Below are 13,491 nucleotides of genomic sequence, written 5' to 3' on the forward strand. Positions count from 1 at the left end.
AGGAGGGGCTTTTAAGAGTTATATTCTTGCAAGTACCTTCAAAATTTTATTTTCAATTTCAATTTCAACTGTTGTATACCACATTCTTGTTGACTTGGCCCCAGTTCTGTTGAATATTTTGCTAGTTTGCATATTATTTCTGTTTCAATGTTCACTTTTTGAAAAATAGTCCTTCTATGAAAGCCTTCCCTGCATCCCAAATAATTAGTGAATCTTTGGTTGTTTTAAATCAATAGATGTCATTAAGTATTTGTTTAATATTCCTCACTGAAGCCTTTCTAAAATGTTTTTCCTAGTTAACAGAGCCACCAAATCTGGTTATTGTACCTCTTCTGGAATCCCAGCAAGTTTTACACTTGATTTTCTTGTTTCAAAGTCTAATTTCTCCAATCTAGCTTTTATTTTCCTTAAATCCTCTTTCTGTGAGTATTGTTCAGTACAGATATCTGGAGTGGTCACTTTTTTAACCTACCATTTTCTTCCCCATCTGTCTTTACTTTATCCTCATTGATTTGGTTTCAAATCCCCTTACCAGTTTTGTGAATGCTTCAGTTTTATGTTGAATACTTTTATCCCTATTCTTGAAGCTGTTCTTTCAGTTTCACCCCTCTCTCACGCTTTTAATTGTTCCATTCATCTATTCCCCTGTCAGGTTTATTCTCATCTCAGATCCCTTTAATCTGGATGGTCATTTGGAACTTCGAGGGAGGGGGAGATGCAATTTCAAAATGCAGGCAGATTATGGGTATAGAAACGTCTTGTGAACAAGCAATCTATTCACTATACATACTGACGATGCAAGTTCCTGCCACAAGCTCTCTTGTGCACTATGCCTTGAAAAAAAAAATCCATTTCTGTTTCAGTGTCTGAACAATACACTTCATACACAGCTTACTTCATACACAGCTCACTGGGTGAGGTCAAATATTGATACAGGGCGATCTTAAGTATTATTTCTACATAGACTAGTGAGCGTTAGGGCCAGTCTCTATAGGCAGCAAAATCAGGTGGACTGTATGTATCACATCATAGTTGGAAAATAATTTTTCTTTGATGTAAGCCCCCCCTCCCCCACAATCCTTCATACATTAAGAAGAAAGTTATTGGGGCATTGGAAGACTGGCTAGATTCTTTCTGCTCCGCTACTATTCTTCTAGCTGGAAATTTTCTAGAAGGGACCATTTTAAAATGGTATCCCAGTCTGAAATGGTCCAGTCGTCTCTTCCACCTCAGGCCTTTCCCATCAGATTCTGCTGTGTGTGTAGGCTGGGCCTCTATGACATCCTTGCATCCATCTTGCTCTCCCCTCCAGCTGTACTTTGAGGATTGGATTCTCATTAGTGGTTACCTGGCAGTGTTATACTGAGCACCATGAATAAGTGACAGTGTGTTCAAGGAAGAACAACCCCTAATAACTCCACGGCAGCTAGTTCTCTCTCCCTCTCTGTTGTCCAGTAATTCCCAAATGGAGAATAAAAGATATTGAAGAAACCCAAAAAATGTTACAAGTTCAGGTTGGCTTGGGAGATCTTCCTTTGCCAACTAATATAACACTGTTGTGCCCCAAAGCAACTAATATGACATTGCTGTGCCCCAAAACAAACGAAGTCCAATATTGCCCCTTCTCTACAGATTTTGCCTTTTTACAAATGCTTTTCCTGTCACGATTGAGAGACATGCTCAAGAGAGACCCAGGACTGATCATTATAGTTAGAAAGATAACTTTTATTGTACAGTGACAGGGTGTGTTAACAAGCTCTATGAACTACACTCAGCAAAAGCTACAGTCAGCAAAAATTGCATGCTGGTCACTGGCCATTATTTACAGACCGTATAAATGAAACCTTGGTCACAGCCACTTTGAACCGAAGGGCTCTGTAGCTGTTCTTGTCCAGCTGCGGGGCCCTTTTTCTCAACATGCAAACTAGCAACGTTACAATCTGACAGATAACATTTCAGGCTTTGGGAGCTTACTACTTGCCCGTAAATCTCGACATTCGTTTTTGACAGGCTTTTTACCAGTAAATATCAGCTTGCACTGGAAGCACTCTTTATGGCAAAGGAATCATGTGCTAACTTGAGCCTCACATGGCACTAAATATATCACGCTGACAATCAATGAAGTGAGCAATGACTGCAAATGTAGATAGGGTGTGAACTGCAGAGCATCCCCTGCAGATGATCGCAAAAGGCCGCTGGTCATTTGAGATCCATTTCACATGAGTTCCTTTGGGGATAGTTTGGGGGTTTCCCGGTTTGTCAAGTTTCATAGTACAGTCTATCAAACATCTGTGTATAGATGTGCATACTACTACCTCCCTTTGTCAATAATATGAATTCATTTTCTATTTTTATTTCTTCTTGTTTTTATGCATTTGGCCTGAAATGCTCAGGGATTGTAGCCTTTTTCAATAGGAACCCGACTGCCAAGTTTCAAAAAGATAAGTAAAAGGATTCCCATTTTATAGACGATTAAAATTCTGGATTCCCGAGTGGCCACAGAGGTTTGTGTCTGAAAAAGGAATAGCTCATTACTTGTGTTCTCTGCCAACTATCACAGTAAGGCACATGCACATATGGAACTATAAGAAGGTGACTTCAATAAAACTGTCACTGAAGGGAAGAGAATAGCGGAAACCACAAACGTTATCTACATAGCAACGCTCTCTCACATACACTACTGCAAACCCTGCCTTTCCCACACTTTCAGTATAGCAACAAGTAATTGCAAAGCACACATGTGAATCTGTAATTGTTTTCTCAATAAGACATATTTATGAGAAAGGGAATGGGTTATCTAAAATGTAGACATGAATCAAAGAACAGGAAAGGCACTGCAGACTAATTCAGCCAGAAAAATCAGCAAGAGCAGAACACATGATAAACCAACCTGGACACAGAATATTATTTGAAAACACAGAAATCCTGGACCATTCTGACAACCACTACATCAGACTACACAGAGAAGCCATTGAAATCCACAAGCACATGGACAATTTCAACAGAAATTTCAACAGAAAGGAAGAAACCATGAAAATGAACAAAACTTGGCTACCAGTGTTGAAAAACACTAGAGTCAAGTTCCACCCAAACACAGGATGACTATAGGCAGTAATACAATCAAAGAGAACAAAGGACAGGCTATTTCTATTCAGATGCCCTCACCTAGTGACCTTGCTATCTTCATTGTGACTCACATGCTAATGGGTGGATACCACTCAATACATGTAAATCTAGCTTGCTAATTGCACCCTTTACTTGTTAACAGACAGTGGTTCTTTCCCACACTCTGGACACACCAACAGGTATATATACTCCTCTTGCTTTCCTGCTATTAGATCCTCTGAAAATGCCAGCCACAGATGCAGGCGAAACGTCAGGAGAGAATGCTGCTAGAACATGGCCATACAGCCCGGAAACCACACAGCACCCCAGTGATTCCGGCCGTGAAAGCCTTCAACAATACAACGGATCATTGCCTGTTACTAAATTACTTGATAGAAAAATATGTTCGTATTAAAAAAAGATCCTTATGTGCAGCCTTTGTTGACCTTAGAGCAGCATTTGACAATGTTACATGTAGCCGGTTATGGACAAAGCTAGTGGAAATATTGATAGACGTCTCTTCCACCTAATCATTAAGTTACATGAGAATACAACCATGCAGATAAGATTTATGCATGACAGCCGGCTAACCACACCCATCCCTATGCAGAAAGGCGTGAGGCAAGGGTGTCTCCTAGTGCCTCATTTATTTAAATCTACATCAGGGGTCTTCAAACTATGGCCCTCCAGATGTTCATGGACTACAATTCTCATCAGCCTCTGCCAGCATGGCCAAGTGGTAGGGCTCATGGGAATTGTAGTCTCTGAACATCTGGAAGGCCATAGTTTGAAGTCCCCTGATCAACATTAACACACTCATAACTGCATTTCAGGGGGAAGATAACCATGCACCTTCGCTCATGTATGCAGATGATGCCGTGGTATTATCACTAACAAGGGTGGGACTAAAGAGAGCACTGAGGATATTTGATCAAAAGCATACAGAAGAACTGTTAAACATCAACTATACCAAGACTAAGATGGTGCACTTCAATGTTAAATTTAAGAGATCAAAATGGCAGTCGCAAGGGCACCAGATCGAGCAAACAAAGTGCTTCAAATATTTAGATGTGGTGTACCAATACAATGGGAAACCCACAGCCCACATGCAATCAGTTATTCAGTCGACTCAAAGAAGCTCGCAGGCAATCTTAAGGTTTTTTCGCTCACAAAGGGGCAGATTTATCCCAAGTGCAATTAGACTGTTTGAAGCCAAGGTCCTGGCTCAATTGACCTATGGGGCTCCACTAACAATTACTTTGGAGTTTGTGCCATTAGAGAGAGTCGTATCGACCTTTCTCAGATCCCTGTTTAACACACCTAAATGTACAGCCAATATGGTACTAAGACAAGAAACAGGGATGGCCAAAGTTGAGACAATCTTTTGGAGACTAACCATTAAATATTGGCTCAAAGTGCTTTCCCATACCCAGGGATTAATGCCCTCACTGCTGGCGGCAACACCTTATCCTGGATGGCTAGAAAAGATAATATTAAAACTTAGACAATGTGGTCTCGATCCTATGCAACTTTTGGAGTTACAAAATCATGGAGCAATGGCCATGGCTTGTCAATGCCTTAATGACATTGAGATGCAAATAGATTTTCCTGTTACCCGCTTTATACAGACCATTAAAATCATGGATAGGTATCTCAGCTGCACCTTAGCTATCTGACATAACTTCAGCAAAAAGCCAATGGGCTTTTTCAAGAGCTCGCTTTGATGCCTTCCCATCAGCTAATCTGAAATGGGACCATTTCAAAATATTCCATGGCCAAGGAGAACCTGTGTGTGTGGCTCAGGGGAAGTGGACTCAATGTCACACATCTTATTGCACTGTAAGTTACATAAAGGCGAAAGGGAACTTTTAATCCAACCATTGCTAACTTGTCATGCACACTCACTTATAGATGATTCAGACACAAACTTTGTAAGATTGCTATGAGAAGATCATGTTCCCTCTGTATCACAGAAGGTAGTCAAATTTTGTATACTGGTATATAACAACCGTAGATTATTATTAAGACAGACAGCTGCATGGTGTGATGATGATTGCAATAATATCTGAAGTCAATGTTTTTAATGTTATTAATGAATAGATCTTATATTGGATTTTATATTTTGGATTTTTGTACAAATGGAATATGTATTTATATATATTCTGACTTTAAATTATTGGCTGGCCTAAAGGCCGTAATAACTAACTAACTAACTAACTAACTAACTAACTAACTAACTAACTAACTAACTAACTAACTAACTAACTAACTAACTAACTAACTAACTAACTAACTGAGAGTCAGTGTGATGTAGTGGTTAAGACAGGAGGAATCCAGGTTTAATTGCCCAAGTTTCCAGTAGATGCAGTAGATCACATGATGCTGTTATAACATCATGTGATGTTGTTATAACATCATGTCATGGTGTTACAGCATCACATGATGATGTTATGACATCACGTCATGGTGTTATAACATCACATGATGGTGTTATAACATCATGTCATGATGTCATTACATCACATCATGGTGTTATAACATCACATGATGATATTATAACATCACGTCATGATGTTATAACATGATGGTGATGAAATAGCACGTCATGGGGTTATAACATCACATGATGTTTTTATAACATCACGCCATGATGTTATTATATTCCATGATGGTGTTATAACAGTGATGCCGAACCTTTTCGAGACCGAGTGCCCAAATTGCAACCCAAAACCCACTTATTTATCTCAAAGTGCCAACACGGCAATTTAACCTGAATACTGAGGTTTTAGTTTAGAAAAAATGGTTGGCTCTGAGGCGTGCATTACTCGGGAGTAAGCTTGATGAAGCAACCGTGCAAAGCTTCGAATGGATGAATCACGGCCTTGGGAGGGTTTACTCAGAAGCAAGCCCCATTTGCCAGCAACCGAGCTTACTCCCAGGTAAAGGATCATTCCCAGGCCAGTCTAGGGGGGGTGTGGGGGGGTGATTTTCCACCTCCCCCATGATGAACTCTGTGCACACGTGCCCACATAAAGGGCTCTGAGTGCCACCTCTGGCACCCATGCCATAGGTTCGCTACCACTGTGTTATAACATCACATGAAGGTGTTATCACTTCATGTCATGATGTTATAACATCACGTCATGGTGATATAAAATCACATCATGATGTTATAACATCATGTCATAGTGTTATAACATCACGTCATGATGTTATAACATCACATGATGCTGTTATAACATCATATGATGGTGTTATAACATCAAGTCATGGTGTTATAACATCACATCATGGTGTTATAATATCACATGATGGTGTTAAAACATCAGGTCATGATGCTATAACATCATGTCATCATGTTATAACATCACATCATCGTATTATAACATCTGGTCATTGTATAACATCAGGTCATTATGATATAACATCAAGTCATGATGTAATAACATCAGTTCATGATATTATACCATCAGGTCATGATGCTATAACATCTCGCCATGACGTTATAACATCACGTTATGATGTTATAACATCATGTGATTGTGTTATAACATCACGTCATGGTGTTATAACATCACATCATGATGTTATAACATCACATCATGATGTTCAAGTTCAAGTTCAAGTTCAAAGGCCTTTATTAGGCATTAAAAACGAAACATAAAACTAGGTAATCCGCTATAACGCCGTTATAACGCCATGATTTTATAACATCACATGATGGTGCTATAACATCAGGTCATGATGCTATAACATAACGTCATGATGTTATAACTTCAAATGATGGTGTTATAAGATCACATCATGGTGTTATAACATCAGGTCATGTTGCTGTAACATCAAGTCATGATGCTAAAACATCAGGTCATGATGCTATAACATCACATCATGATGTTATAACAACATCAGATAGTGTTGTAACATCACGTCAGGATTTTTTAAAAAATATTTTTATTGTATAGTTTGAAATCATCATCCTATTGACATCTTTCTGATATAATCTCCAAACAATACATTTCCCCTTTTTCCCCTCCCACCCTCCCCTAATATTATGTTTTACTTTTCTTTAACAAAACAGCAGTAAGTTCATTCGTTGTTGTCTTATCCATTTGTCTTCTTTGACTCCCGTCTCCTTCATCCAATTCTCATAACTTGTCCATATCTTCATTATTTCATTCTGTTTTTCTTGCCATGTTTTATTCTTTGAAAATATTTCAAAAATGTCTAATGTCACTTGTTCCCATATATATTCCAACCATTTCTGAATCGTCCATTTTTTCTTATCTTTCCATCCAAACGCTATCACTGCATGTATTGCTCTAATCAACGTTTCATACATATTTCTATATTGTATATCTATTTTTATCATCAATTACTCCCATAAATAATAGATCCTTTCTTAATTCCACTTTATTTTTCACCAATTTCTCTATCAAATACAATCCAAATACAAATACAAATACAAATACAAAACCTTTAATGGCATATAAAGAGTGGTAAAATACAGATTATGTTAAAACCAATTGACTAAAATTTACACAAAGGTTTCACTCTTGATCCAAGTGCCTTTGTTAAAAACCTGGCAACTGATTCAGTAGTGTGGGGATGATGGTCACTAAGCAGGTGTGAAACTATTTCCTTGTCTGATCTCACTGAAAATTTCTTCAAGATGGCCTCGAGAAAAAGCAACCGATAGACTGCCAAATCTTTGCAATGAAGGAGCACGTGTTCAGTTGTTTCGGGTAGGCCCGCTGCACAGGAACAAGTCCTGTTCTCCTGTGGGATGCCATGATATCTGCCTCTTGTTTGGGCAGTCGGTAACACATTTAGCCCAGCTAGCATAAAATATCTGCGTAGAGGTGGATTGATTAAATTTCTCATATATTTAGCCATCAATCCCGGCAATGGTGGTGAAATGCCATAAAAATGTGGGAGAACAAGTTCTGCAAAGGCTCCAGCTGTGAGAAGCTGCCCTTCAATGTCAAGAGTCACGCTTGTTTCAAAAGCTCCGAAAGCCTGTCTTTCGGTCCATCAGTAGGAGTTGGTCAAAAGATACACCTATGTTGTTTATTTGCTTGATAATTTTGGTGCGCCAGGGTGGAGTGGAAGTGAATTCGCTTAACAGAGAAAATATGTGAAACTGCCGGGGAGGGCTCTATAATGAAGGCGAAGCCAGTATTTAAAACAAAGAGAGCCAAACCCGGGAAAAAATTGTCTTGGCTCCGGGTTTCTAAACAAAGAACTTGATATCGTGATCTGAGTTTTGGAAGACCCAATAAACGGCGGCAAGAAACAAAAGATTGAACACTTCCTCTAATTTCCTCAGCGGTTTTTTGCTCCCCAGTGATTGGAGCTCCATTAAAGTAATTGTGGCAGTAGTTTTAACTGAAAAACTTCCATTGCGGCAGGAAAAAATTGACCACCTCTGGTGTGAAAAAATCTGGATATTGCCAACACTTTGATTTTACTTGTATTGAGAGTCTGGTGGATATGAGAGGTCCAGGTTAAGGAATGATGGAAGGTGATTCCTAAATATCTGTATGAATGGACCTGTTCAATCAATGTACCGTTTATTTTCCACGTGCTGAGTTTTTTTGAATTCGAAAAGATCAGCACTTTGGATTTGTTATAATTAATCGACAGGGCACTGTTTGTGCAGTACGTCGCAAAGGCTTGAAGTAGTCTTTGCAATTTCTCTATCCATAGCCATGCCTTTTCCCAGAATCGTTTTACTTCTTTGCATTCAATCCACATATGGCTATAATGTGCATCTTGGTCTCCACAGTGCCAACATTTTGGGGATAATCCCTTAACCATATATGCAAGTTGTTTGGGAGCTCTATACCATTTTAAAATCAACTTTCTTTCCAACTCCATATATTTTTCAATTTTTATTTTTCTCATGCTAGCCATTATTCTTTCAATTTGTTCATCATGCAGAGTGCCATCCTTCTCCCATTTTTGTTTCATAGCTCTTATCATAAATTCCTTATCATCAATCATCAAATTATATATTTGACCTAAAACTTTCCCACCCCTTTTTTGTAGATTTCCAAGCAATTTGCCAATATACGTTCACCTTTATTCTTTCCCATATTCCTCTCAAAATCAACCAGTTCTCTGTACCACCTATCTCTATAAAATTTTGTAATGTCATTATTTCACCCCCTTCTCTAATCATATTTGCCACTGTACGTATTCCTTCTTTTCCTGCCACACTTGCCACTGGTGTCGTCCCCAGGGTCCCGGGCATCCATTTCTCTCTTTATTTTTCCCACATGTCCAAATTCACCTTTCTTGGACCTATTATATTTTGGTTTCCCTTCTCCATCTTATTAGTATATATTTCTTATTTTCCCTCTTCCTTATTTATTTCATTTTCAAATCTCATCCATTCTTCATTATTTTCTTCTCTTATCCCCATCAAACACTTTATCTGAAATGCTTCATAGTATTCTTGAATTTTTGGGATTCCCCCGCCCAAATATTTCTTTGTTATATACAGCATTTTGTTCATTACTCTTGAATTCTTGTAGTTAAATACCCATGCTTTCAACTTTCTATCCCATTCCTCAAAGTCTTTCTTCTTTATTACCAAAGGAAGGGTTAGGAATAAATAGAACATTTTTGGCATTATGCACATTTTCAATGCTTTGATTTTCCCTGTGATTGATAAGCATTTCTTTTCCCATTCTTTTAATTGTTGTACTATTTTTTCCATCTTACCCCATAGTTATATTTAAACATCTTTTCTACTCTACGTCAGGATTTTATAACATCACATCATGGTGTTATAACATCAGGTCATGATGTTATAACATTACATGATGGTATTATAACATCAGCTCATGTTATTATAACATCACTTCATGATATGATAACATCACGTCATGATGTTATAACATCACATCATGATGTTCAAGTTCAAGTTCAAAGGCCTTAATCAGGCATTGAAAAACGAAACATAAAACTAGCTTATCCAAATAAAGTTTGAGGAACTAAAGCAGCTACTCCTATTTCATGAAGTGCATGCTTCAGAGAGAAAGAGGAACCCAGGAGGTTATTTCATAACAGTGAGCAAGAATTTGGCCACTATGTCCAGTAGTAATGCCGTTATAACGCCGTTATAGCACGGCTATAACGCCATTATAAAGCCGTTATAACACCGCTATAATGCCGTTATAATACCGCTATAACACCGTTATAACGCCACTATAACGCCACTATAACGCCACTATAACGCCGTTATAACGCCGCTATAACGCCGTTATAACACCGCTACAACGCTGTTATAACACCGCTATAACGCCGTTGTAACGCCATGATTTTATAACATCACATGATGGTGTTATAACATCAGGACATGTTGCTATGACATCAAGTCATGATGTTATAATATCAGGTCATTGTGCTATAACATCACGTCAGGATGTTATATACATCATGGTGTTATAACATCACATCAGGATGTTATAACATCACATGATGGTGTTATAACATCACATCACAGCATCATAACATCAGGTCATGATGCTATTACATTAGGTCATGATGCTATAACATCAAGTCATGGTGTTATAACATGAGGTCATGATTTTATAACATCAGGTCACAATGCTATAACATTTTATGTCATAACAACATCAGGTCATGATGTTATAACAACTTTTGATGTTGTAATAACATCACTTCATGATGTTATAACACCACATGATGGTGTTATAACATCAAATCATGGTGTTATAACATCATAACATGGTGTTGTAACATCAAGTCATGATGTTATAACATCATGCTATGATTTTATAACATCATACTATGGCGGTATAACATCACGTCATGATGTTATAATATTACATGATGGTGTTATAACATCAGGTCATGTTATTATAACATCAGTTCATGATATTATAACATCACGTCATGATGTTATGACATCACGTCATGATGTTATAACAACACAGGATGGTGTTATCCCATCACGATGTTATAACATAACATGTCATGATGTTCAAGTTCAAAGGCCTTTATTAGGCATTAAAAAAAAGAAACATAAAACTAGGTAATCCAAATACAGTTTGAGGAACTAACGCATCTACTCCTATTTCATAAAGTGCATGCTTCAGAGAGAAAGAGGAACCCAGGAGGTTATTTCACAATAGTGAGCAAGAATTTGGCCACTATGTCCAGTAGTAACGCCATTATAACGCCGTTATACCGCCATTATACCGCCGTTATAACGCCGTTATAACACCGCTATAACCCCGCTATAATGCCGTTATAACACCCCTATAAAGCCGTTATAAACCCGCCATAACTGCGTTATAACGCTGCCATAATGCCTTTCTAACACCGCTATAACATTACATGATGCTGTTATAACATCACGTCATGGTGTTATAATATCACATGACAGTGTTATAACATCTCATCATGATATTATAATATGAAATGATGTTGTTATAACATCACGTCATGATGTTATATCATCACATGATGGTGTTATAACATCACTTCATGATGTTATAGCATCATGTCATGAAGTTATAACATGACGTCACAATGTTTTAACATCACATCATGATGTTATATCAAATGATGTTGTTATAACATCACGTCATGGTGTTATAACATCACATGATGGTGTTATAACATCACTTCATGATGTTATAACATCATGTCATGATATTATAACATGACGTCACAATGTTGTAACATCACATGATGGTGTTATAACTTCACGTCATGGTGTTATAACATTACATGATGGTGTTATAACATCATGTAATGATGTTATTACATCACGTCAAGGTATTATTTATTTATTTATTTATTTATTTATTTATTTATTTATTTATTTATTTATTTATTTTATTTAGTATACCGCCCTATCCCCGAGGGGCTCATATTATAACATCACATTATATTATAACATCACATATTATAACATCATATGATGGTGTTATAACATCACATCATGATATAACATCCTGTCATGATGTTATAACATCATATGATGGTGTTATAACATCACATGATGGTGTTATAACATCACATGATGGTGTTATAACTTCACGTCATGATGTAATAACATCACGTCATGGTGTTATAACAACACATGATGGTGTTATAACACCACCTTATGATGTTATAACATATAACAACAAACTCTGTTTTTTCTTGCTTACCTGTAAATTTTATTTTTATTTTATTGATTTATATATTACATTTTTACCCCACCAATCTCCCGAAGGACTCCAGGCGGCTATATTAAACATGCAATTCCAAATCAGTTATTCATTGCAACAGTGAAGGCGACATTAAGTTGCAATGGCCACATTTTCATTGCTCAGCCATGCAAGCTGTTGTACGTCATGATGTTATAACATCAGATGTAGTTTGAAGCTGTTGATCAAGCAAGGGGGGGGAATATTATTCGACAGACTGCATGACAAAAAATGAAACTCTGAGATGGGACTGTTGGAAGTGAAATAAAAAGACGTGCCGGTAACTGGGGGAAACTATTCGCACCTCCTCAGAGTGCCACTGAAAGCTTTGCATTGACTAAAACAAACATTTGCTATTTGGCAATGAAGCATTCATAACCACAAATGCAGAGAGGATATTCACATTAAAGGAACATTGCAATCCTTTAGAAGGAGATGGAAACGTTTTGTAAGTATAACTCTTGTGGCTCCCCACTGGCACAAATAATTAATCCATAAGAGTATCGAGTTTCTAAAGAACACTGCGAACTTCCATTTTGGCAGCAGCTGTCACTTAAGGCAATACACACCTGGGTTTTTGGGCTGAACAAAAATTGTTATGTCAAATGAACACTATCTTTGTGTCTTGTCAGATCTCGGAAGCTAAGCAGGGTTGGTATTGTCTGTATTTGGATCAGAGACCACCTAGGAATTCTAAGGTTGCTATGCAAAGGAAGACTTGGGCAAACCTATTTGCCTCTTGCCTAACACTACATAAACACACATACATTTGTGGTAACTGCATGTCAATGGATCTAGCAGAAAGGAGGGTCTGATCCAACATCACAAACTGGCGAGAAACATTCATTCCTTTGAAAACAGACTCATAAGGAGTCATGCACGAATGGCCAAAACCAGATGAAAATTGATTTCCTGAAGATCTTAGCTATCTTTTCCCAAGCAAGTTGCTAGATCTCATGTGATGGTAAATGCACAATGCGTAACATTCCAGAAGTCAGAGGAACCGGAAAGCTTCTAGGAGTCAGAGGGTTGGGCAAAAGGCAAGGAAGAGCTCCCTCCTTACTCTTCAAAATGGTAGGAGATATTTTTAAAATTATGCCAATTTATTTACATAATACTTGCAGTTGACAGCTTTCCTTGACACAGAATCTGCATTCCC

General features: G+C 37.8%; 1 long non-coding RNA gene across 1 annotated transcript; it reads left to right on the forward strand.

Annotated features, from left to right (window-relative positions):
* Nucleotides 1–9,393: 9,393 nt before the first annotated feature.
* LOC125438298 lies at nucleotides 9,394–12,796 on the forward strand. The gene is made up of 3 exons (XR_007245330.1): nucleotides 9,394–9,637; nucleotides 12,468–12,469; nucleotides 12,786–12,796. It is a non-coding gene; the product is annotated as an uncharacterized LOC125438298 (long non-coding RNA).
* Nucleotides 12,797–13,491: the final 695 nt, after the last annotated feature.

This window comes from Sphaerodactylus townsendi, linkage group LG08 (genome assembly GCF_021028975.2).
Source record: "Sphaerodactylus townsendi isolate TG3544 linkage group LG08, MPM_Stown_v2.3, whole genome shotgun sequence".
Taxonomy (NCBI): Eukaryota; Metazoa; Chordata; class Lepidosauria; order Squamata; family Sphaerodactylidae; genus Sphaerodactylus; species Sphaerodactylus townsendi.